Here is a 25,067-nt window from a genome sequence, read left to right as displayed (position 1 = left end):
TACTTTGTTTATGCTACTTCATCATGTACAACAAAGCAGCATACCATTTAACACACACAAAACATGCTCCTTGTTGGGTCATTGAGTAGCTGAGCCATACAGACCAGGCAAGGCTGTCGCCCTGCATTCAGCCAGGTAGCAATTGAGAGTCACTAGAAGCCTGCTAGCCAGCCAGAGTCAGAACCAACAGAAGCTGCCCATCCGCGACAAGAGCCAGCCCCCCAAAAACCAACCAGCTGCCACCAGCAACAAGCAACCAGCCACTCAGTAACTGTGAGCAGCCAGTCACTTCAAAGCACCCGACCATAACAGCCAGCTGCTGAAAGCCAGTCTGCAACGAGCAGAGACCCTGCAGCCAGCCACCTCCAGCCTGGGTGTGGGGGTTGGGTTTTGGAGAGGAGACGGTTCAGCTGCCCAAAGTCACAGAAGCAGTGGGCTCAGAATTGGGTTCGTGAGTTGGGGGAGAAGGGAACTGCCAGTATCAGAATGGAAGAGGAAGGAGAATAGTTGCCGGAATTTGTGGGGGGGGGGGAACGAGGGGGGATAATGTTACTTGACCGTAGAAGCACTTGTACCTGCGGCCTGCCCACACCCACCACCCACACATACACTTCCAGCAAGGGGAGGGGGGAAAGTCATTCAGGAGTGGCACCCTGCTTGTATTCTTCCTAACCTGCACATCTTAGAGTTACACTATGTGATGTATTTACCCATTCAGCCACGGGGGGGGAGGGGGGGGGGGAACGTTGGGGAAAGAAATAAGAGGTGGTTATTCTAATTTTTCCTTCCAGTTTTCACCACTCCTGAAGGTGCTGCTTTCTGGGGTCCAGTTCCATGGGTGAAGGCAGCCCTGCAGTACTTTACCCAAGTGGCCATTTGTAATGCGTGAGTCTGTAGAGTGAGTGTCAGTGGGCAGTTCAGTCACAGAGCAGCACAGTCCAGCCTGATCCTGCACTTGTTTGACATCCACCTGTGCACTTTGCAGCAGGGCTCATTCGCTGCATTCTGTTTAGGAGGGGGAACCCTGGTTGATTATTTCTTTCTCCCCTTCCACCTTCCTAGCCCAGGGGCATTGAGGCTAGTAATACCTCACTAGCTGCCCTAACTTGACACAGACTGTGAATCAAACTTGGAACCTGATGCTTTGTGTGGCTGAATGGTGCACCAGGCAGTGTCCTTATCCACTGATTCATTGCACCATCTACCCGCAGCATCCATCTCCCCTTGAAAACAAAACCGAACCTTGCCCCCTTTTATATCAGACTGAACAGACTATTAGTACAAATGAGATGGACAAAGTTATCCAGTGTCTCCCTTCCTGCACTCGTAATACCAGGCAGCACGGTACTGTCTCTCTCTAGGGGTACCTCAGGACTGGTCGGTGCCTGTTTGCAGCTCTGGGGTTTTGCGAGATTGGGCCATCTGAGAGGCAGCCAAGCGGAGACCAGTTCTGTCGTATGATTTCCAATATCAAAGCAAATATAATCATTGGTTAAGGACAGAAACATCAGCATGCACGTGCTGGATAGAGTCGGATGCTGCGACGGGGGAAGTTAGAGGGGCGAGCTTCAGTGGGGTGAGCTGTCTTTTCTCGTCCTTAACTTTGATTCTGTAACTTGCTGTGGAGGTGGCGCGCAGTGCATCCCGGGGTCGCCTGGCATATTTTGAGTGAACTGTTGCTTCTTGTTTGGAATTTGCCTCGCACCTTGGCGTCCTATCACTGGGTGACCTCCGGATAATCTGTTGTTCAACTGTCTTGGAAAGGATGTGTGGAGCAAGCGAGGAATTTAGAGCCGCCTTGGGAACTGCTGGGAGCTTTTCTTTTAATCCCCACTAAAACAGGCCGAGTGCCTACTTACCAGTGGCAGTAAGGTACATGTTGGTGCATGCAGTAGCTAATTGGTCTTTTTAAAAATTTATGCTTATTCACAGCTCCCTGCTGGCCACAGATTACATAGCGTGCACCATATAAAATGTCAGTCCCAGGGGGGGAAGGGGGCAGAGAAGAATGAGCTAATGTAATAGTCATTTTCGCAAATGGTTATTTAGCAGCTCGACTGGTAAAATGCCACGTTTTTTTGTCAAATTGCTTTTCGGAGTGTGGGGGGGGAGCTGGTGGTGGTCCCTGCTATAATAATGAGATCCAAGATATAACTGACTGAGGACGTCAGTCTCTGAAGAATGGTGTAATATTCCAAGTGGAGCATTTGACAGAATGATCAGTGACAGCAGAGTAATTCCCACAGGGAGAAGAAGGCCACAGCATTGCTTGTGTGTTTTGTGTGTCATTAGTTCTGATCAGTAACACACACACTCTCCATAACTGCTTATGCAACTGGATGATTGTGTTCTTTCGACTCCCACCGGGTCTCTGACACTGTGTTCTTTCTTTCTTTCTTTCTCTCTTTTTCTCTCTCTCTCTCCTTTCTTTCTCTCTCTCTCTCTCTCTCCCTCTCTCTCTCTCCCCTTTCTTTCTTTCTTTTTCTCTCTCTCGTTATGAAATTGAGTACCTTCTATAGAAGGTGTTAGGGTGGTGAGACTGCCTGTGACCCCAACCCAATCTGGTCTTTCCAACCTTGTTTTATTTCAGCACTTTTTATTATGAGTTTCCCCCAAATTGAATAAATATATTTAACTATGGAGCTGGTTTTAATACAGGGACTCCTAAATGTCACCGAACCGCAACTGTGTGATGAGACGGTGACAGGACTTCATTCATCCACTTTTATTTTTCAAATTTTATTTAATATTATTGAGTCGCACAGGAATTTCTGTACTTTCTTAAGTCATAGTCGGGCACAGAATAATGGAGTACACTGCCTTGCAGGTTTAGATCGTATTTTCAAATAGGCACATTGACGGCCTTATTGAGCAGGAGTGTACAAGCTTTGTGTCTTTATGAGCAGCTCTGGGGTTGGGGGGGGGCACATATAAAGTTTAAATCCATGTTCCTATTAACCTGCATGTATCACAAGCTGCACATATTAGATCTTGGTGTCCTCATTTAGCATTTATCCACCAATGAGGCAACAGCACTTAAAAACAGCCTTTCCCAAATTTCCAGGCCCACAACAGGACAGACTAGAGTTGGAATTATAAGCACAAATAGAATTGAGATGCCTGGGCCTCGCAGATCGCATGCAGTCCATGAGCTATAGTTTGCAGCCCCTTCTGTCCAGCTAATACAGTTCATCATTCCAAACTGCCCACTGTGCTTTGTTTCAATCTTGATTTAAAAGAGAAAATGAACAGTTTTTTTGTGTATACCAGTAATTGTATACTTGGATTTTTATAGTTGCTTCTAGAAAAACAGTGCTATATTAATATGTCTAATCAAGAGCCTCATTAGCATTAATTTGTATGGTGAAGGCTGGCTGAAAATTCTTTTATGTTCAGTTTGAAGTTGCTTATGCCCACCCCTCCCAATCACCAGTGTGCAGAGAGTAAACAGACATTACCTAACTGATTGATTGACCTGATGGTAGGTCGGGTGGTGGACATGGCACCTCAGCTTGCTTAGACCTGTGGTTTTCATAATTTTCTGTGTGGGGGAATCCTCCACAAATATCGGTGTGATCTCAGTGACTCTTGGTCGTAACTTCTGGAAGGCAAAGGCGAGCAATGCTATTATAGTGGAAAGCATTGTTTATTAGTGTACAGCAACAGAAGTAACATGCTAGTAAGCCAGCAAGTACAAAAACGGAATGAAGAATGGATAGAAAGAACTTGCATTTATATCACCTACCTCAGGATGTCTGTGTTTCACAGCCAATTAAGTACTTTTAAAGTGTAGTCACTGTTGTAAGGTAGGATACAATCAATTCCGTGGACCCCTGATATCCCCTTGAAAACCTGCAGCTTAGATTGATCCCCCTGAGATAGGAATATATTGCAGGATGCAGATGAAGCTTTATTTCCATTTGAAAGTTTCAGTGGTCTCGGATAATAAGGGAACTTGCCGTGCAGAGAGACAGCTTTCCTCTTCTTCTCCCCCCCCCCCCCCCCCCCCCCCCCCAACTCCTTCAAACTGCTGGCAAATCATTTTTTACAGCAGAAGTGAGAACTTCAACTTGAGAGCAGTGAACTACATGTGGTCCAGAAGGGAAAGACAGAGAAGAAAGAGCTTGCATTTACAGAGCACCTTTCATATCCCCAAGTACTTCACAGCCAGTGAATGCTAGAACTAGGGGGCATAGTCACAGGATAAGGGTCGGCCATTTAAGACCGAGATGAGGAGGAATTTCTTCACACAAGTTTGTGAATCTTTGGCATTCTCTGCCCTAGAGGGCTGTGGATGCTGAGTCATTGAGTATATTCAAGGCTGAGATAGATAGATAGATAGATTTTTGGACTCTAGGGGAGTCAAGGGATATGGGAATTGGGCTGGAAGGTGGAGTTGAGGTCGAAGATCAGCCATGATCTGACTGAATGGCGGAGCAAGCTCGAAGGGCCACATGGTCTACTCCTGCTTCTATTTCTTATGTTCTCATTACTTTTGAAGTGCAGTTGTTGTTATGTAGGCAACCACAGCCAATTGGCACACAGTAATAACATAAATAACCAGTTAATCTGCTTTTGGTGGCATTGATTGAGGATTGGCCAAGACACTGGGAGAACTCACTGGCTCTCCTTCATGTAGTGCCACGAATAGCTTTACATCCATCTGAACAGGCTAACGTCTTGGTTTAACATTTCATCTAAAAGATGGCAACTCTGACAATACAGTACTCTTAACCCTTAATACTGAACTGCAGTTTCAACTGAGATTATGTGCTTAAGTCCTGGCGAAGAGCTTGAACGCACAACCTTCTGAGTTGGAGGCCAGTGATACTAATTGAGCAAACCGACACTTGAGAGGAAAAGTACTCGGGAGAATGTTTAAAAGCTACACAGATTTTCTTTACTTATTAAAGATTACTCGCAGTGCCAAAGCTTCACCTTTTCATTATTTATTTATTTATTTATTATTTTCTTAACTTTTTGTTCATATTTTTCAGATGTAGTTTCCGGTGTGACAATACACCACATCCTGTAGGTACATTACAGTCTGGTGTTGATTGGTGTTATACTTTGGCACAATTTGAGAGCTGGTTGTGGATAACTTATAGGTGACCCAGACAAATGTGGTAATATTAACTTGTATGACAAGGAGAAGGGGTTCTCAAGGACGTTTACGATGGGGGAGAGAGGAAAACAGCTTTTCCCCCCATGTGTCCTCTGTTGGTGCTTTCTGTTACATTAGAGTTGACTGACTAGAGGTTGGACTGAGCATGGCAGTTTTTTCACTTTTATTTTTCCTGGTTCCTGCCACCGAGGTGCTTACTGATGTGTGCCCGTCTTAATAGATAGATTGAGAGCTAGTAGATGACGGCTCGCAAGTTTGAATGTCAGTTGATACGAGCGCCTTCCTTGGATTCCCCCTATTCCACCATGAGAACTGGTTTCCATGTTGAGAAATGTACATGCGTTCATAAACTGCTTTGTGCGTTTTTGGAAACGTGCTGTGAAATTGCTTATTTTTGGACTTTGTTCTCCTATAGTGACCGATTTGTTTATTTACAAGGTGTAGGGTAGAGTTAAGTGTTTGCAAATGATATGTATAGTGTTGAAGTCTCTGTTTGTATAAGCGGGGGTACTTGGGAGTGGGTATAAGGCATTGATCTGATTGAGGGGTTCAGAAAGATAAACAGCTTGTCGAAAGCAGCAAATAATTTACAATTGTCCATTGAACCCAAAGCTGTCACTCTAGCCTTCAACTAGCCTTTGAGTTATTTCATTCTTGAGGTGTTTTTTTTGTTCATTTGCAGGGCTTTCTTAGTTTTGGCTTTCATTGTGCATTGATAAAGCACACATGCTGTTAGAATCCACAATCATATTGGAGGATTAATGATTGTGGTGTCTTTCCACATCTGGGAGAATAGGTAACCGTTTCAGTTCAGTTACTCGTGATTAGCGGTAGTAGGTTGTGAAGAATAAGAAGAAAGACCTTGCATTTATATTGTGCCTTCCACGACCTCAGGATGTCCCAAAGCGCTTTACAGCCAATGAAGTACTTTTTAAAGTGTAGTCACTGTTGTAATGTAGGAAATGTTATGTGGTCTTGAGGCACTAAAGCATCAGGTGCGGTAGTGGCTTGAGTGAGGAACATTTGGAAATGTGTACCCCGCCCCCCCCCTTTCTCCACTTCACAGTGCATTGACCCATTGTGGGTATGATTCCATGGGCAACACCTACTCACCAGTACCTTGCCCAAGTCAACATTCTTCATGCGCCATCCTAGATGGTGAATGTTAGCAGACTGTTGCAGCCAAGCCCAGTATCCACAAACGCTATTTAACAAGGGTACCTTGTTTTTATACCGATCTTTGTTATGAGGCCCAGTACTAAATAGCACTCAGTTGCTAGTCTCAAGTAGTCACAAGATTGTTTTAATAATGTTTGATGTTCCAATGTAGATCGATAATTTGGACGCAGAATGCCAATGATTTTAAAAGTACAAGCAGATATCCCATGGTGTTGCTCACTATCAGATGATTCACTGTTTTATAATAACAGGAGTGTTCCAACCATGTAATGTGCAATTTATTATTCTGCTAATGTGGGACCTGTGTCCCTTTTTAAGGCGGTAGAGACTAATGGTTAAGTAAATATGGGCTCCGATCAATCAATTTAATTCTTGTTTTGTCACAGAACTTTGCAGATTGGAATGCGCTTATCAGTTTCAGGCTGCAGGTCAGATACACCAGCATCTTAAGATTGTCTCAGATACAAAACATAGTGTGACATCTGGAGTGTGATGTGTGCACATGCCAGATGTAGCTGTTCACCTAATGGAACGCTTGGGTGTATATTTTTATATTTTTAATTCTCCTAACCTTGGGTTCCCTGATGCCAGTAATTATGCAGATACTTTTTTTTGCTGGTTGGCAAATTGCTGTGGGTTGTCTGAAGCAATCACGGAAGTTCAACATTTGTCTTGGTGACCAGTTAATGTATCCACCCGGCTTTTAGATATGGCTTCCTGGGTCACAATGGAGAACTGAATGATATGTTATCTGCTGGGATAACATACAATGGCAGTGTGGGTGATGTCAGTGGTTTTGTTGCTAACACTGATATACTTGTGGAAGCACGGGGGGGTGTGGTTGGTGCTATGACTGCTGTCTAACTTTGGAACAGTCTGCCTTGTGAAAATGGGATGCAGCATACGAGTAGTTTAACTGAAGGCTTTACACCTTCAAGTAGACACCAGAAATCTATTGTTTCCTCAGACTTCTCTCTCTATAATGTAGTGTCCGGTTTCGGACCTGCCAAGTCTCGGGATTGCATTCGCACTGCAAAGATGGAAGGCAGTTTCACACTGCCACCAAAGTTGTGTAAATCTAGAGTTGGGTGGGGACCTGGAGCAGCACTAAAGTTATCAGTGCAGACTTTCCAGAGCCTGAACTTGGAGCTGTTGGATCGTCTGGGGGGCAGAGAACACGGGAAAATCGTCCGGGACGAAGCAAAGACCCCCCTGGTTTCTCACCTATTAATTTAAATGGATGGAGAATTGGGCAGGCTCCTTTTTAGAGGCATGTGCTCCTCCCTGCCCTATTCTCCTATAATCGCTGAGCCGAGGTGACCCAGTAGCCCAAGTGAATCTGCTCTGGTATAAGTCCACCCTCACTCATTTCCAATGAGAGATACCCATTCTCTGATAAATTTTACCTCGCTCCATTATTTAAAAAAAGCACCACTCCATGTGTTTACATGGGTTTATAATCTGTCTCGCTCTTTTTGATCGTAAATCTCAATCCTAACATTTTCCTGAAGTTAACAGCTGTGTTTTTAATGTTTTCCTCTTCCCATTGACAGCTAATCGTTCTTTCTTCTGTCCATTGACAATATCCTGGTATGTTGTCAATGTAGTACTGCATGGAAGTCTTGCGCGCTGTGGTTTCACCTTGGCACTGGTTCCCCTTTTCGAGACCTAGCTGTGTCAATAAGCCTTTTCCAGCAGGCCATTGTCTCCGAGCCAGCAGTCTGTCTTTTAAAGCTGCAATGCTGGAGGCGTTGTAAGGCCACTAACCATGAAAAAATTGTTGTAAATCTCAAATGAAAACAGAAAATGCTGCAAACAAAACAGCAAGTCTGTCAGCATATGAAAAAAAAGACAGGTTAATGTTTCCATGGTTCCTTGATGGACCTTTGCCTGAAACATTAACCGGCTGTGTATTTCCAGCATTTTCTGTTTTAATTTCAGGCCAGTAATCGGTTCATTTCCTCTGTTTTATTTTCTTTTTAATGGGACTATAAATCTCCAAATAATTTTTTACGGATTTTATAACATCGTTTGTGTGCTCATTAAGGATTTAACGAGTTTTAGTTTGGTAGATCGAGAAGTTTACTGCAGGGATATTTTAATTTTTTTTAAAAACTGCAGTTTTCCGAAATATTCCAAAGGTCAGCAGCAATCTGTGAAGTTCTTGTTCTGTTTTTGAATTTGTACCCGCCCACCCCACTTTTCTCCCCTATTCTGTAGAAGCAGCTGACTTACTGGGGTGCAGTTCCATGGGCATCAGTTACTCTCTAGTTGCCCAAGTGGCCATTCTTCATATATGAGCCTAGAGTGTTGGCTGGCATTTCTACTATGGGCGACATCACAGTCAACCCGATCCTTTCCTCACCAGTGTCTCTCTGTCTCTCGAGGGCTGCACATATATATGTAAATAAGCTCATTTTTATTATCCAGATGTTTTATTATTGGCTATTGCATCATATCGACCATTAAGGCTGTATGGTGATGCACTGTACCTTAGGGTGGCGTGTTTGGCAAGTGTCTCCATCCGTGATGCTTCACATGAAGGGTTCCAAGCTCCATTAGGGAGATGTCAAGAAATGCCCAGGCACAATCTTTCCTATTTTTCCCCCTTTTCTACCTGGGTGGGAGAATTAAAAGGCAATTTACTCCGAGTCACATTCTTGCGCCTAATTGGAATGGGGACTAATGCATGCTGCGGGAGATTTAAAAGGTGGGGATGAGGAATAAACGAAGAGGGCAGATGAAAAGAAATCTACTCTGTTGCACCATATTTATGCTCAGGCCCTGTGGAGCCACTGGTGATGGCTTTAAAATTATTATGGTGGGAGGGGAATTAATCAAGGCTTCCGGCTAAAATAAGTGCCTTGGGTGAATGTAGCAATCGCTGTACTGAATATGGAATGGGTCCCACTGGAGAGTGCAACATTGAAGCTCATTTGGAAGTTATTTGATCACCTCGCTCATGGGATAAAGGAAACCTTAAGAGTGTTCCATAAAATTAGCAGGAGACTTTTAAAAATATATACTTGTAAATATTCATAGGAAATTAATATACCGTGCATCAGTTATAAAGCACTGACAAGTGGTAGCAAAATAAACATTGGCAAAGATTCAGTACAACCGTATACAATACACACATCGCTAAGAGAGGTTTAATATTTAATGAGTTGGTTTTGTTCTTGAAACCACAAGCTTTATTGATGTTTTTGAATTGTTCTGGAACATATGTTTGGATGTGTACAGTTTTGAAGTGAACGATCAAGCCAGCAACGCTCCACGGACTGGCGCATTGGTGCTCCAATGCGCATTGCCAATGTGTTGCTTAGCCCTCATTTTTAAAATGCATTCACCTGCAGTAACAACTCATCGAGAGTGCACAGGAGCTCGACCCAGTCTTCAAAACTGTCCAAAACTAGAGATCATAAATATAAGATAGTCACTAATAAATCCAATAAGGAACTCAGGAGAAACTTCTTTACTCAAAGTGGTTAGAATGTGGAGCTTGCTACTGCATGGAGTGGTTGAGGCAAATAGCATATTTGCAATTAAGGGGAAGCATGAGGGAGAAAGTAATAGAAGGATATGCTGATGGGCTGATGTGATGTAGGGTGAGAGGAGGCTCGTGTGGAGCGAAAACACAGCATAGACCAGTTGGGCCGAATAGCCTGTTTCTGTGCTATAAATTCTATGTAAAAACTTTACTATGTCATCACTGACGGTGCAGTCTCTCTGGCTTCAGACTGACTGATCTGGGCATCCACAGCCCCGGATAAATCCACACGAGAAACTTCTGGCCTCGGAGATGCCCAGCGTGTCTCAAATAACAGTTGTCAATTAAATTCACAACCAGGTAAGCTTGATTCTTTGATCCGTGCCAGATGACATGACTGACCCGTTTAAAGATTTTTGTTTGACATTTTGGAATGAGGCACCTTGTAATTCCTTTTAATTATATAGACTTTGTCACTTGCAGTGTCTAAGCACAATGCCTGTGGAACAAGACGAGAGCCCCTGCGGGTCACTTGGTTCAAAATTAATAGCTTGAGCTATTTAAACAATTAACTTATTAAACTTTTCTTTTGTTTGATAGGAATCAAAACTCAAAACCACATATTAATTGACATGGGCCTGTCCAATTGTATAAAACCTCTATCTTGCAGAAACCTATGTTATTCCTATGTCGTGTGATCAACAATAATGAAACCAATCAGTAAACTGCCCCAGACAAGAATGCTTTATTTATAGAATCATAGAATCATAGAAGTTACAACATGGAAACAGGCTCTTCGGCCCAACATGTCTATGTCGCCCAGTTTATACCACTAAGCTAGTCCCAATTGCCTGCACTTGGCCCATATCCCTCTATACCCATCTTACCCATGTAACTGTCCAAATGCTTTTTAAAAGACAAAATTGTACCCGCCTCTACTACTGCCTCTGGCAGCTCGTTCCAGACACTCACCACCCTTTGAGTGAAAAAATTGCCCCTCTGGACCCTTTTGTATCTCTCCCCTCTCACCTTAAATCTATGCCCCCTCGTTATAGACTCCCCTACCTTTGGGAAAAGATTTTGACTATCGACCTTATCTATGCCCCTCATTATTTTATAGACTTCTATAAGATCACCCCTTAACCTCCTACTCTCCAGGGAAAAAAGTCCCAGTCTGTCTAACCTCTCCCTGTAAGTCAAACCATCAAGTCCCGGTAGCATCCTAGTAAATCTTTTCTGCACTCTTTCTAGTTTAATAATATCCTTTCTATAATAGGGTGACCAGAACTGTACACAGTATTCCAAGTGTGGCCTCACCAATGCCCTGTACAACTTCAACAAGACATCCCAACTCCTGCATTCAATGTTCTGACCATGCCGAATGCCTTCTTCACCACCCTATCCACCTGTGACTCCACTTTCAAGGAGCTATGAATCTGTACTCCTAGATCTCTTTGTTCTATAACTCTCCCCAACGCCCTACCATTAACGGAGTAGGTCCTGGCCCGACAAAGTGGGCACCTGGATTTGAACCAGGGACCTCTTGATCTGCAGTCAAATGCTCTACCACTGAGCTATACCCACACAGACCATTACTTCAAGGTAGATTATGACAGTAGGACAAGGGGGGGGGGTGGTGGGAACTGGTAAAAGGGCTAGATTAGGATGGATGTCAGGAAGGATTTCTTCACAAAAAGGGTAACTTACACTTGGAATAGACATCTAGGAAGAGGTGGAGGTGAAAATGGCCATGAAAGAATTTGGGTGGACTATACGTTGCTCATTTTGAATGGATGCACAAATGGCCGCCTTCATCTAATCTTATCTTGTGATCTTGTAGTGCTGCTCACCAATCCATGATTGGCCCATCTACGACTCTAAGTGTGGAGATCCATGAGTGTCTTGGATGTACTTAGTGTCTTTTCCGAAGCAGCGAAGCTCACATTATGAACCCTTTTTTAAGAGTTTTTATAACATTCAAAATAAAGTTTTGACACATTTTTAAAAAAAAATAAATGCTGGAAATCAAATAAGAACAGGAAATGCACAACAGGTCAATCAGCATCTGATGAAGCAGCCCCATTCAATGTTTGTCTTTTTTTTACTTTTTAGTTGCTCAGGGAACTGCTGTGCATTTGCAGCATTTTCTGTCTTTATTGGCAATAGATGAAGTTGAGACCAAGCAAATCAGAATAATAGAGGGCGGAAAATGTGATGTATCAACAATTCCCAAATGACAGTAGTTCTGATTACAAAACACCCAGTATTGGCAATATCAACAGGAGATGTGAAATTTGATCAGACGCACAACATAATTCAGAAACTAGTGAAATTCATAGATCCATTTTGATACGAAGCAGGGAGAGCTGATGACATCGGAGAAACTGGCTTGCAGTTATTGCCAAACCTGATAGTGTGAAGCAGCTGAATTAATGTAATGGAGGTAATTAATAAGCCAGCAGTGCCTCTGCTCCAACTGTGTGTTTAAAATCAGCTCTATTACATTCTCAAACTCCGTAACTCCTTTTTTTTTATTCATTCATGGGATGTGGGCGTCGCTGGCAAGGCCAGCATTTATTACCCATCCCTAATTGCCCTTGAGAAGGTGGTGGTGAGCCGCCTTCTTGAACTGCTGCAGTCCATGTGGTGAGGGTTCTCCCACAGTGCTGTTAAGGTAGAGAGTTCCACGATTTTGACCCAGTGATGATGAAGGAACGGTGATATATTTCCAAGTCAGGATGGTGTGTGGCTTGGAGGGGAATGTGCAGGTGGTGGTGTTCCCATGTGCCTGTCACCCTTGTCCTTCCAGACGGTAGAGGTCGCGGGTTTGGGAGATGCTGTTAAAGAAGCCTTTGCAAGTTGCTGCAATGCATCTTGTAGATGATACAGTGTGTCGGTGGTGAAGGGAGTGAATGTTTAGGGTGGTGAATGGGGTGCCAATCAAGCGGGCTGCTTTATCCTGGATGGTGTCGAGCTTCTTGAGTGTTGTTGGAGCTGCACTCATCCAGTCAAGTGGAGAGTATTCCATCACATTCTTGACTTGTGCCTTTGTAGATGGTGGAAAGGCTTTGGGGAGTCAGGAGGTAAGTCACTCGCCGCAGAATACCCAGCCTCTGACCTGCTCTTGTAGCCACAGAATTTATGTGGTTGGTCCAGTTTAGTTTCTGGTCAATGGTGACCCCCAGGATGTTGATGGTAGGGGATTCAGTGATGGTAATGCCGTTGAATGTCAAGGGGAGGTGGTTAGATTCTCTCTTGTTGGAGATGGTCATTGTCTAACACTTGTCTGGCGCGAATGTTACTTGCCACTTATCAGTCCAAGCCCGGATGTTGTCCAGGTCTTGCTGCATGTGGGCACGGACTGCTTCATTATCTGAGGGGTTGCGAATGGAACTGAACACTGTGCAATCATCAGTGAACATCCCCACTTCTGACCTTATGATGGAGTGAAGGTCATTGATGAAGCAGCTGAAGATGTTTGGGCCTAGGACACTGCCCTGAGGAACTCCTGCAGCAATGTCCTGGGGCTGAGATGATTGGCCTCCAACAACCACTCCTTCAAACCCTGATAATTTGAAGTTAAGTCCCAGAAGTAAAAGGACACTTGTTTTTTTTCAAACTCTCTCTCTTTTACTCCCCGCTCCTGAAAGTAAGAGGCATGCTGACATAGGGTTCCACGGGAACAACAACTCCCCAGTACATCAACCATGTGGTCTTATTTTAATGCAGGTATTGAGCACTGGCTATATTCCATGGAAAGCATCACGGCTGAGTCCAGTCCCACTCTCGTCCAATGCCAACCTGTGCATCTTCCAGCAGTCGTTGGGTGGCAATCAGCTAGCAAGGACCCTAAAGAGTTGATTTCTCTTCCCTTCCCGTGCCAAATTCTGGCTTATAGGGGCTAATTGTAGAGCTTCTGTCACCCTCGCTGAGTTTAGCTTAGTCAGTACAGGCTGGTAATCAAACCTGGGACACTCTGGTGTGTATGGCTCAGTTACACACTGAGGGTGATTGTAAACGCTAAGAATGGGTGGGTTGGGAGCAGGTGGGAGTTGAAAATAGTTGTTTTTTGGGTCGCGACCGCAACCTGGCTTTATTTCCGGGTTTAACGTTGGGGCGTAAAAGTACAGGTTTCCCACTGGGAATGCAAAGTCTAAAAATTTTGTGGTTGCAACCCAAAAAAAACTAACTATTTTCAATTCCCACCCGTTCTTGGGGCTTAAAATCACCCCCACTGTCTTTACCAAGAGTTTTTTGGGACCTTAAAAGACATTGTTCTGCATGCTTTGCTCCCCAGTCCCCATGTAACGCATCGCAAATTTATGTTAAACTACAGACCTGATAAAATTCATATTAAGGTGGTTTTAAATGAAGAGTGCTGCATATAGAATGTTTTGCCATCACAGTCCACAGCAAACTCTCCAAGATCAGGCATAGAACAAGGTGGATACAGAGTAAAATTCTCTGTCTGCCTCAGCAATATGTCTTGGCCCCCAGCCTCCCAAGAGTGTCCCTCTTTCACCAGTGATATTTCTATTTCTCATACAAGTCTCCTGGAGTGAGATAGTTATGCTGAATTATGGGCAGTTCTGTGCTGCGGACTCATGCCCGAGAGGAAATGGGTGAAACTGCCTTGATCTCATTTTGCTTAATGGCCTTACAGTCAGAACTTTCATCCTTTGAGCTGGATTCAAACCCAGGGGACTGCTTATGTCTTACTGTTTTTTTTTGTGCTTTTCCTTCCATCCTTCATTTAAACTTGAGGCCCATCTGCCTGTTCTGGTGGATCAGTGCGATATGAAATATTCCAGGATGCTACTCAAAGATGTTCTCCCTCAACCAGTACTGCAGATTAACTGGTCACTCATTTATTTGCTGTCTGGGGGCCTTGTGTGCAAATTGTTTGCTGCATTTACCTACATAATAACGACTGCACTTCAAAAAGTAATTGGATGTGAGGTGCTTTTGAGAGAGATGTGATGAGATATTGGATAAATGCAAGCTTGTTTTTTCTGTATGAAAATTCCAAATTTTCCAGATTTTCAAAATGAATAATGTGGAGATTTTCTTTGTAATAAATGAAAACTATGAAAGAATTTCCTCTGCATTTGGCAGGTGGAGTGGGGGGTGGGGGGTTGGAGACAGAGAAAAAGACAGAAAGGGGGCACTGTGTCAGGGACTAGGGGACACAGGTTCAAATTGTGTTGACATTGGCACCTTCACTTCCCTCCGATTGTAGCTGCTGTTGATCATACCCAAGCAGTTGACGCAGGACCTAGATGAGGCGTGTTAACTAGCACATGGCAGTATGAGGAACCTGCTGGGGTTTATTCTTGGGTTGTGCTTGAGTTGATTACAGAGTTGGATTAGCAGGTGCCAAAGTAATGTGCAGTGCCCACCTGTCCCCTCAATCAGAGCATGTGACACACGATTAAACAATGTTATATTGATGAATATATATGTGTATGTGTATATGTATGTATGTGTATATGTGTGCTTAGGAGTGCATTAAATTGACTAGATTCCATAACGATCTAAAAATTGTACTTGAAGTCTCTGTACGTTATTTCTAATCACTTTTTACATAGTAAACGCACACTGAATTCTGAGATTTGAATTGACCAACAGCCATTAAGTTCAAATCCATACCGACATAATGAATCATTATGTTATTGTGTCTGTGTGTTTGTATAAAAGAAACTCGTGGAGATTTTGGTGAAGGAGGGGATTTCTTGAGAGTGTTTGTAAGATCACTTAGTGCATCTACAAAGTTCTGAAATAGTGGTCGAATGTTTAGGAGCTGGACACTTGTATCGTTAACTCCACAATTAGCTGATAAGTGGGCTTTTTTTTTAGGATAAAATGGCAATTCCATTGATCCTTTTCACCCAACTAAAAATAGAATGCACTGGTTTTGTTGGGCTCTTGATCTGCTGAACCAGTTTAACACCGTTCAGAACTAATGTACCTATAAAGCTCAATAGGTTGTTTAGTATGGTAGACTTGATTTGTCTGTGATCATAAGCGGAACCATTTTCAGATAATGTTGCTCTGCTGTCACACAGTGCACCCTATAATTCATATAGAGCCATACGGATTAATTGAGGCCTACAATGGGCTTTCTCAACAACATATCTTTTAATTATATACTCTCATGTTTCCATTCACATTGCTTACTTTTCACATTTTGTATTTTCCTGCTTCAATCGCTGAGGAGAGGAGTTTCTTAGTTGCATTGCAAGATAGCAGTTTGTACTTAACTGAGTCCCACTGAAAAGGGACTGAAGCCTACAACTGACCCATCACCAGTTTCCCTTTACTTCCACTGATGCTGAGTGGATATGTTCCAAAGGGATGCCATGACCTCAAGCCTTTTATTCCTCCCGGCACTGAAATCAAGACTCTTTGTACTGTTTCTGATTCTATCTTATCCTTAGGACTTCAAAACTGCTGAACTTCTTGACTCTCACAATCTACAGGCTTTTTAAAAAAAAAAAATTGTTCATGGGCAATGCTGACAAGGCCACATTTATTGCCCGTCCCTAGTTGAGAACGTAGTGGTGGGCTGCCCTCTTGAACTGCTGCAGACCTTGTGGGATAGGACAATGGTAGGACCTTCTAGAATTTAAATCCAGTGCCATTGAAGAAATGCCAATACATGCCCAGGAGTGGCTGATTTGACAGGGTGCAGGGGAACCTGGAGGTGATGGTATTTACAGAGGTTCTGAGGCCATTTGCAGCCTAACTGAGATCACCTAACCAAGCAGGTTCTGAGAATCAAACCCGAGGCCTCATCTGCATGGCTTGGTGTGGCAATATCTTTAAGCCATTGGGAGAGGCAGGAGTTAAGGATGGGAATATGGGTTGGAATATATAAGGTTAAAATTATTGTGGAGTGGTTAAGACAAAGTCCACTCTGTTGTTTGGAAAGCCCAACCTGTATGATGCAATAACCAGGATAAGGGCTATGAATGCAAGTCGAGAGGTAAAGGGTTAACAGCCTGCAGAATGTCCATTGTCTTGATCAGTGTTTCCATTAAGATTTTGAACAGCTAAATGCCAGTACTTGTGGTCTCTCCAAAGTTAAGTACAAAGTACTAGAAGCTAAGTTACTTAACTTAATACAAGCTTTGTCTTTAACCCTCTTTGTTGGGTTGGAATTTGGCATTGTTGAGTATTGCACATTACCCATTGTGTTGCTCACCATAAAAGTCAGAGCAATTTTGGGTTTGTTCCCTGGGCTTCTGTGCTGAGTTAACTGTTCTTAGTCAAGAGTGGTATGGAGTATTACAATTAGTCTTCATGTCCTCTGGCTGGAGGGAGGATTGACTCAGTTCCTGCTCCTGACCCTATTACATTGTGTACTTGATGAGGATTTGATGGTGCTCAGCTTAGGTTCTTAAACCATGGAAGGAATCAATTAATACTTGCAATATAGTCTTGCATATGTCGAATGATTACTTAGGTAAGGCACCTGAGGGCTGACAGCATTCATGTAATTGCCCCTCAACGCAAGGCACTGTCTCCAGAAAGTAAAAGGGAGTAAATAGAAGGGGGAAAGAAAATACAGGGTTACAGCTTAAACCTATGTAGTGTTGAGAATAAAACCCAATTTGAATTAGTCAGTGTTAGGATTTGTGTAGGGTAAAGGTTTTGGATTAGTGTTGAGAGAGCTATAATCTTGATTTAGGGTTGGGATCTAAATACAGTTACTCAATTTCAATTTAGGAAATGGATCTAATGTTAAATTTATGGTGTATTTGTCAGAGTTTTGTCTTTAACCAGGTTAGTTCCAGAGATTGTCTATCTCTTTTATGTTGCAGCTCCTGAAGGAAGCTGGGTATGGGAAAGGTTAGCCGGGTCCCTGGTCCCAGGCCACTATTCATAAAGACCTTTTTATTGTGTTTCAAGGGGACAACACTAAAGGGATGCTGCCTCCATCAGCACTGTGTCCTCTAGCACTTCACTGTGATATTGTTGTTCACTGTTCTATCTAGATCGGGGTGTCCAACCTTTTCTGTTTTTGTGCGCTGCAATGGTGAGTACCATGTAGAAAGCTTAAATCCATGTTCCCATTAATTTGCGCATTTCTCAAATTGCTGATACTAACTGGTGTTCTGATTTAGGATTTATCCACCAATGAATAGCATCAGGCAAAGCCTCTTCCCAAACCTCCAGACCTGTACAATTCAGGCAGGATAAATCAGCAAGTAAGAATTGTAAGCACAAATAGGACTTGAGTTGCTTGGGTTCTGAGGGCCTGATTGCCAGGGGTATAGTTCGACAGGTGCTGATGGCGCTTTGGTACCTCACCAGGTGACTAGTCTTCAAATGTGCTTGTATAGTGAGTGCTGATGGATTATTTGTCAGTAGAAATGATGCAGCTGGTTGAGTGTTTTTGTTTTCCTCTCTCTCTCTCTCTCTCTCTCTCTCTCTCTCTCTCTCTCGTCTTGGACCCCAAGGTTAATCGTGTGCTCCAGCACCTTCCAGGCATATATTGGTTAGCTTGGCACAGATAGGAATTGAGCTCGAGACTTTCCTGGCCTGGATAGCTCAGTGCCACGCTACTGGGCATTCCCCACCCCCCGAGCCATCTGGGGTAGAGGAATAAACCAGAATTGGAGGAAATTCAGCAAGGATTTAAAATTACAATTCTTCAATGCATTATTCAGACGCCATCAGCTTTAGGCTGCTGTAGGGCTTCTGAATGATTTGAATTGTCTGGGGTAAGGATTAACTGTTTCTCTGTCAGCAGTATAGTATATGATGAAATGCAGAAGCTCTTCCAAACAAAGTGAATCTTCAGGCTGACAATTAACCAAGCTTTCTTTCCCCTTTCTGACAAGCAATGGGTTTTCACATTGAACTATAAATCTTCATGTGTGAGTGTTTAAAAATCTGCTCAATGTGTTTTGTTCTCTCTTGTCCTCTCAGTGTCGCAGTGATATATATGTGCACTATCTGACTAACTGGCAGCTTAATTGGAAAAGGGGAATCAATGTAAAAAGGCATGAATTCAGGATTTAGTTTTAAACAGAAGAGGATTGTAGTGTGCCACAGAGCGCTCAAGGCTCATGCTTGCAGCTGAGTTCCTCATACTGGCTGCTCTACTGTGGTGAGGTGGAAATTGGAGGCCAGAAGCTACCTCAAAGACAGGGAGGGAAACTCTTAATGGAGAATCACCAAGACCAGCTTTCATGCACTTCATGGCTAGTTTCACACTGAGCCAAGCTGACTAGTAAGTTTAATTCTGCTTGTAATCTTCTCTTTGACGTCGCTTCTTCAAATTCAATATAGAAACACTCCTTCACAAAATGAAAATGGACCTAACTCTCAAATCTCTTAGACTTTCTTTGTGTCTCCACCTGCCCCCACCCCACCCCAATCATCATCTACCTCCCCACCACATCTGTACTTCCAGTAGGGCTAATTGCATAACAAGCAAGGACCAGGAACCCTGAATAATTTTGCTTCCTCTTCTCTTCCACCGCCCCCCCCCGCCCTCCCACCCCACCATGCAGTACATCTACCTACAGAGTAGTTGAGGCAAATAACATAGATGCATTTAAGAGGGAGCTAGATAAGCACATGAGGGAGAAAGGAATAGAAGGGTATCATAAGAACATAAGAAATAGGAGTAGGCCATATGACCCCCTCGAGCCTGCTCTGCCATTCAGGAAGATCATGGCTGATCTTCGACCTCGGCTCCACTTTCCTGCCCAATCCCCATATCCCTTGATTCCCTTAGAGTCCAATTATCTATTGATCTCAGTCTTGAATATACTCAATGACTGAGCACACAGTCCTCTGGGGTAGAGAATCCCAAATATTCATGACCCTCTGAGTGAAGAAATTCCTCCTCATCTCAGTCCTAAACGTCCGTCCTCTTATTCTGAGAATATGCCCCCTAGTTCTAGGCTCTCCAGCCAGGAGAAATATCCTCTCCGCATTTACCCTGTCAAGCCCTCTTTAGAATCTTATATGTTTCAATGAGATCACCTCTCATTCTTCTAAACTCCAGAGAGTATAGACCCATTCTACTCACTTTCCTCATAGGACAACCCTTTCATCCCAGGAATCAATCTAGTGAACCTTTGTTGCATCGCCTCCAAGGCAAGTAGACCTTTCCTTAGATAAGGAGACTAAAACTGCACACAGTTCTCCAGGTGTGGTCTTACCAAAGCCCTGTACAGTTGCAGCAAGACTTCCTTACTCTTGTACTCCAACCTCCTTGCAATAAAGGCCACATACCATTTCCTGATAGGGTTAGATGAGGTAGGGAGGGAAGAGGGATATGTGGAGCATAAATGCCGGCATAGACCAGTGGGCCGATTGGCATGTTTCTGTGCTGTAGGTTCGATGTAACTCGAGCCATCAAGGGCACTATAGCTGTTTGGTCAACATGGTTCCTACCATTTATTTCATCAATCATAATTCTAGTAGTTTTTACTCTGGTGAGTACCTCTGATTTGATAGTGTCCCTGTTTTATGGTTTTGTTCCTTGATTTTAATCCCTTTATTTTAATCCCTTTGTGGTCTCACCCCCTCTGTAACTTCCTCCAATCTATAACCCGTTCCCTGAACTCTCCATTCCTCTGACACTGACCTTTTTTGCACCCTCCCTTCCCTTTCTCCCACCATTGGTTGCCATGCCTTCGTCAATCTAGGTGCCACTCTCTGGAATTCCCTCCTTAAGCACCTCTCTCGCCTTCTTTGGTTAGGCATCTTTTTTTTTCTCCCTTACGCCTCTATGAAGCACGTTGGAACCTTTTTCCTACATTAAAGGTGCTGTATAAATGCGAGTTGTTTACTTAATGATGTAGAGGTGTGAATAAGAAGTGAAACTACAATGTGTGTGCTCTACAGAGTGTGGGTGGACAGATTTTTTTGTTGGGAAAAAAAAACTCCGACTAGAACTGCAGAGACAATGTTACTTCATTATGATAACTGTATTTACAGATGATGTAATTCAGTTTGAGTGGACAGTCACTGTTTGAGTTGAAATTTATGGAGCTGACCTTTAGTTAATGATGTTGGGGGCTGATTGCCTCAGCTATTTCTGTAGTGCTGGATGCAAGCATTTTTCAGACTGTTGGAACAAAACTTTCTTATGTGGTAATCCCTGGGATATTTTCACTGAGACTAACCCAAGAAGTCTCTTTGGCCCATTATCTTGCAACTAATATGCTGAGCTAATTACAGTTACAAACTGGCCTTCTTGGCCTGGTGACTAAGTTTTTTTTTAATCAATCTAGTTAGTTGTATTATTATTCAGAGTCTGGATAAACTGTACCATGGTAGTAATGAAAAGAAATGAAGAGATGTTTGTTTCCACAATGCCACACAGATACGGCTCTGGTGTAGAGAAGAAAATGTTTTTCTTTTTCCTACACAGTACTTTGTGAGAGTGTTCAATGTTACGGAGGCTCTTTAAGCAACAGAAAACTGTTATGATTCAAACTTTGTCCCAACACTTCTATCTTGTGTTCATGGTTAAGAAGCAGTTTCCATAAACAGACTGGGTGTCTTTTTATCCAAAATCTATGTCCCTCGAACACGGTGTGTATGGTTTAGTGTGCTTGGGTTTAACGATAAACTCCTAATCGTAGTATTGATTACTGGAGAGTATGTGGGTGCCCATCACGTTCTCCTACCTTTTCTAAAGGTGGAAAATAACATGCTATCAGACCAGTGTGTAGAGGGTAAAATTACTTCATCAGATTTACTTACAGGTTAATTATAGACAAAAGCCAAATGATGAGGCAAAATATTGAATTAATACAATATATTCAGTCCAGAAGGGGTTAAAGAACCATTTTTATGACATGTTTTTCTACAAGAAATAATCAGTTTGTTTCTTCATAGACCATCTGGATATGATGATGTATGTGGATGATGCTGAATCTCAGTTCATCCACAGGGTTGAGATCTCCTGACAGAAACGGTGCAGAGCTGTGATTTCTGCTACTGGGTGTCTTTCGGGTTATAACCATCTCCTTGACTTAAACAGACTGGGAGTTTGACCGATCTCACATGCTAAAGTTTTAATGTCTCTCCCTCTATACATTTCCCTTAATGGTTCAGCAATTGGAAAAATTAAATTAGTCTGTTCCATAGTCGGTCAATGTTTTTGTATGAAAACATTTCTAATAGACTTTCCTAGCCACGAAATAACTTTCTGCCTTAATTAGTTCCTGACCAAAGACAATGAAACAAAGAAAACCTATTTAGGATACACATTTCCCAATGAATTTGCTGTTAAGTCTGATTGTGTAAACCAATTACGTGTTTTGGCCTCCATTGTCACAGAAGAATGGGCCCATCTAACTGAAACCAATCTTTAAATATGATTGATCTAAATATCTAACATTATATAAGATAAATTTCAGAAAACACCCCCTTTGCCCCAATTACATTGTCTAAAGATGTACCTCGGGGCAGCATCCATCAGGATTATTAACAAGATCCATTCATAAAAAGCAGCAATCATACTGGTAACCCCATGGTAGCATTGGAAGTGGGCATTTGGCATGTCCACAGCATCCATTGCATAGCTTGGTTCCTGAATACATGAGCTTGATCCAACAAAACTTTATTTCCATTACTATTAGTGGTAGGCACTTTTGGCATCACGAGAGGGTTCTATAGTAAAAGCATATAATGGTTATTAGAAGTAGTTTGTGTATTGTAATCAATTGTAAACAATTTTACAACACCAAGTTATAGTCCAGCAATTTTATTTTAAATTCACAAGCTTTCGGAGACTTCCTCCTTCCTCAGGTAAATGTTCAGGATCTCCTTGAAGCCTACGCATTTATACATATAGAACAATACATGGTGTTTACAGACTGCCCCTGCAACTGCCCGTTGCCAAGGCAATCACCGTGTTCAGACAGAGAGGTGTCACCTGCAGAACCCCCGAATACACATTCAACAAAAAAACAAACAGGGAAAAAAAACAGAGAAGAAAAACAGAGAGAGGCAGAAACATCCGGAAGGCAGAGAGAGCCAGCAAATGACCGATTATATTAAAAACAGATAACATTTGTTCGCTGGTGGGGTAACGTGTAGCGTGACATGAACCCAAGATCCCGGTTGAGGCCGTCCTCATGGGTGCGGAACTTGGCTATCAATTTCTGCTCGACGATTTTGCGTTGTCGTGTGTCTCGAAGGCCGCCTTGGAGTACGCTTACCCGAAGGTCGGTGGATGAATGTCCATGACTGCTGAAGTGTTCCCCGACTGGGAGGGAACCCTCCTGTTTGGCGATTGTTGCGCGGTGTCCGTTCATCCGTTGTCGCAGCGTCTGCATGGTCTCGCCAATGTACCATGCTCTGGGGCATCCTTTCCTGCAACGTATGAGGTAGACAACGTTGGCCGAGTCACAGGAGTATGAACCATGCACCTGGTGGGTGGTGTCCTCTCGTGTGATGGTGGTATCTGTGTCGATGATCTGGCATGTCTTGCAGAGGTTACCGTGGCAGGGTTGTGTGGTGTCGTGGACGCTGTTCTCTTGAAAGCTAGGTAATTTGCTGCGAACGATGGTCTGTTTGAGGTTGGGTGGCTGTTTAAAGGCGAGTAGTGGAGGTGTGGGGATGGCCATAGCGAGGTGTTTGTCCTCATTGATGACATGTTGAAGGCTGCGGAGAACATGGCGTAGTTTCTCCGCTCCGGGGAAGTACTGGACGACAAAGGGTACTCTGTTGGTTGCGTCCCGTGTTAGTCTCCTGAGGAGGTCTATGCGATTTTTTGCTGTGGCCCGTCGGAACTGTCGATCGATGAGTCGAGCGTCATATCCCGTTCTTACTAGGGCGTCTTTCAGCGTCTGTAGGTGTCCATCGCGTTCCTCCTCGTCTGAGCAGACCCTGTGTATTCGCAGGGCCTGTCCATAGGGGATGGCCTCTTTGACGTGGTTAGGGTGGAAGCTGGAAAAGTGGAGCATCGTGAGGTTGTCCGTGGGCTTGCGGTAGAGTGAGGTGCTGAGGTGCCCGTCTTTGATGGAGATTCGTGTGTCCAAGAAAGAAACTGATTCTGAGGAGTAGTCCATGGTGAGCTTGATGGTGGGATGGAACTTGTTGATGTTATCGTGTAGTCTCTTTAGTGATTCCTTGCCGTGGGTCCATAGAAAGAAAATGTCGTCGATGTATCTGGTGTATAGTGTTGGTTGGAGGTCTTGTGCAGTGAAGAAGTCCTGCTCGAACTTGTGCATGAAAATGTTGGCGTATTGGGGTGCGAATTTGGTCCCCATGGCTGTTCCGTGTGTTTGGGTAAAGAACTGGTTATCGAAGGTGAAGACATTGTGATCCAGGATGAAGCGGATGAGTTGTAGGATGGCTTCCGGAGATTGGCTGTTGTTGGTGTTGAGTATTGATGCTGTCGCAGCGATGCCGTCATCGTGGGGGATACTGGTGTATAGTGCCGAGACGTCCATTGTGGTGAGAAGTGTTCCTGGTTCAACTGGTCCGTGGGTACTGAGTTTTTGTAGGATGTCTGTAGTGTCGCGACAGAAGCTGGGGGTTCCCTGTACGATGGGTTTCAGGATGCCCTCGATGTATCCAGAGAGGTTCTATATGTATAAATGCGTAGGCTTCAAGGAGATCCTGAACATTTACCTGAGGAAGGAGGAAGTCTCCGAAAGCTTGTGAATTTAAAATAAAATTGCTGGACTATAACTTGGTGTTGTAAAATTGTTTACAATTGTCAACCCCAGTCCATCACCGGCATCTCCACATCATTGTAATCAAGATCATGAATATAACCCTTGGGGCATGATGTTTCAACTCTTGGCGCAGTTGTCAATCTTTTAGATGAACGTTAAAGTGGCCTGTTCAGTGCACATTAAAGATCCTGTGGTGTTATTTAAAGAGCAACAGGGAGTTCTGATGTCCAGGCCAACCCTCCACTAACACATTAATTGGTTCATTCATCTCATTGCTGTTTGTTGCACATCACTCCTGCAGAATGGATGCTGTGTTTGCTAATATAATAACAGGCAGTGCACTTCAAGAACTAATACCTTGGGTGAAGTCCTTTGAGATGTTTACTTGATGTAATAAGGTGCTATATTAATGCAGTTTTTAAAATTTATGGTTATTGTTTACTCCAGTTTTAGTTCTTGGGGTTAATGGCTCTTTAACTCTTACTATGTGTCATGAAGAAAAATTCAACTGTCGGACCTGTATCCAAACTCCTGGAATATGTTTAAAAATATCATCTTTGCTTTTTTACTTTACTTGGGATGCAGCTAAAAAGTTAAAGACCACATTTCATTGTTG

General features: G+C 43.3%; 1 protein-coding gene and 1 non-coding gene across 2 annotated transcripts in view; one reads left to right on the top strand and one right to left on the bottom strand.

Annotated features, from left to right (window-relative positions):
• LOC137299863 (F-box/LRR-repeat protein 20) overlaps window positions 1-25,067 on the top strand; it is a 112,645-nt gene that overhangs the window by 3,514 nt on the left and 84,064 nt on the right. The window lies entirely within an intron of this gene.
• On the bottom strand, window positions 11,307-11,378 carry trnac-gca (transfer RNA cysteine (anticodon GCA)). Its single transcript has one exon. It is a non-coding gene; the product is annotated as a tRNA-Cys (tRNA).

Source organism: Heptranchias perlo, chromosome 30 (assembly GCF_035084215.1).
Source record: "Heptranchias perlo isolate sHepPer1 chromosome 30, sHepPer1.hap1, whole genome shotgun sequence".
Taxonomy (NCBI): domain Eukaryota; kingdom Metazoa; phylum Chordata; class Chondrichthyes; order Hexanchiformes; family Hexanchidae; genus Heptranchias; species Heptranchias perlo.
This window is presented reverse-complemented; position numbering and strand designations above follow the sequence as displayed.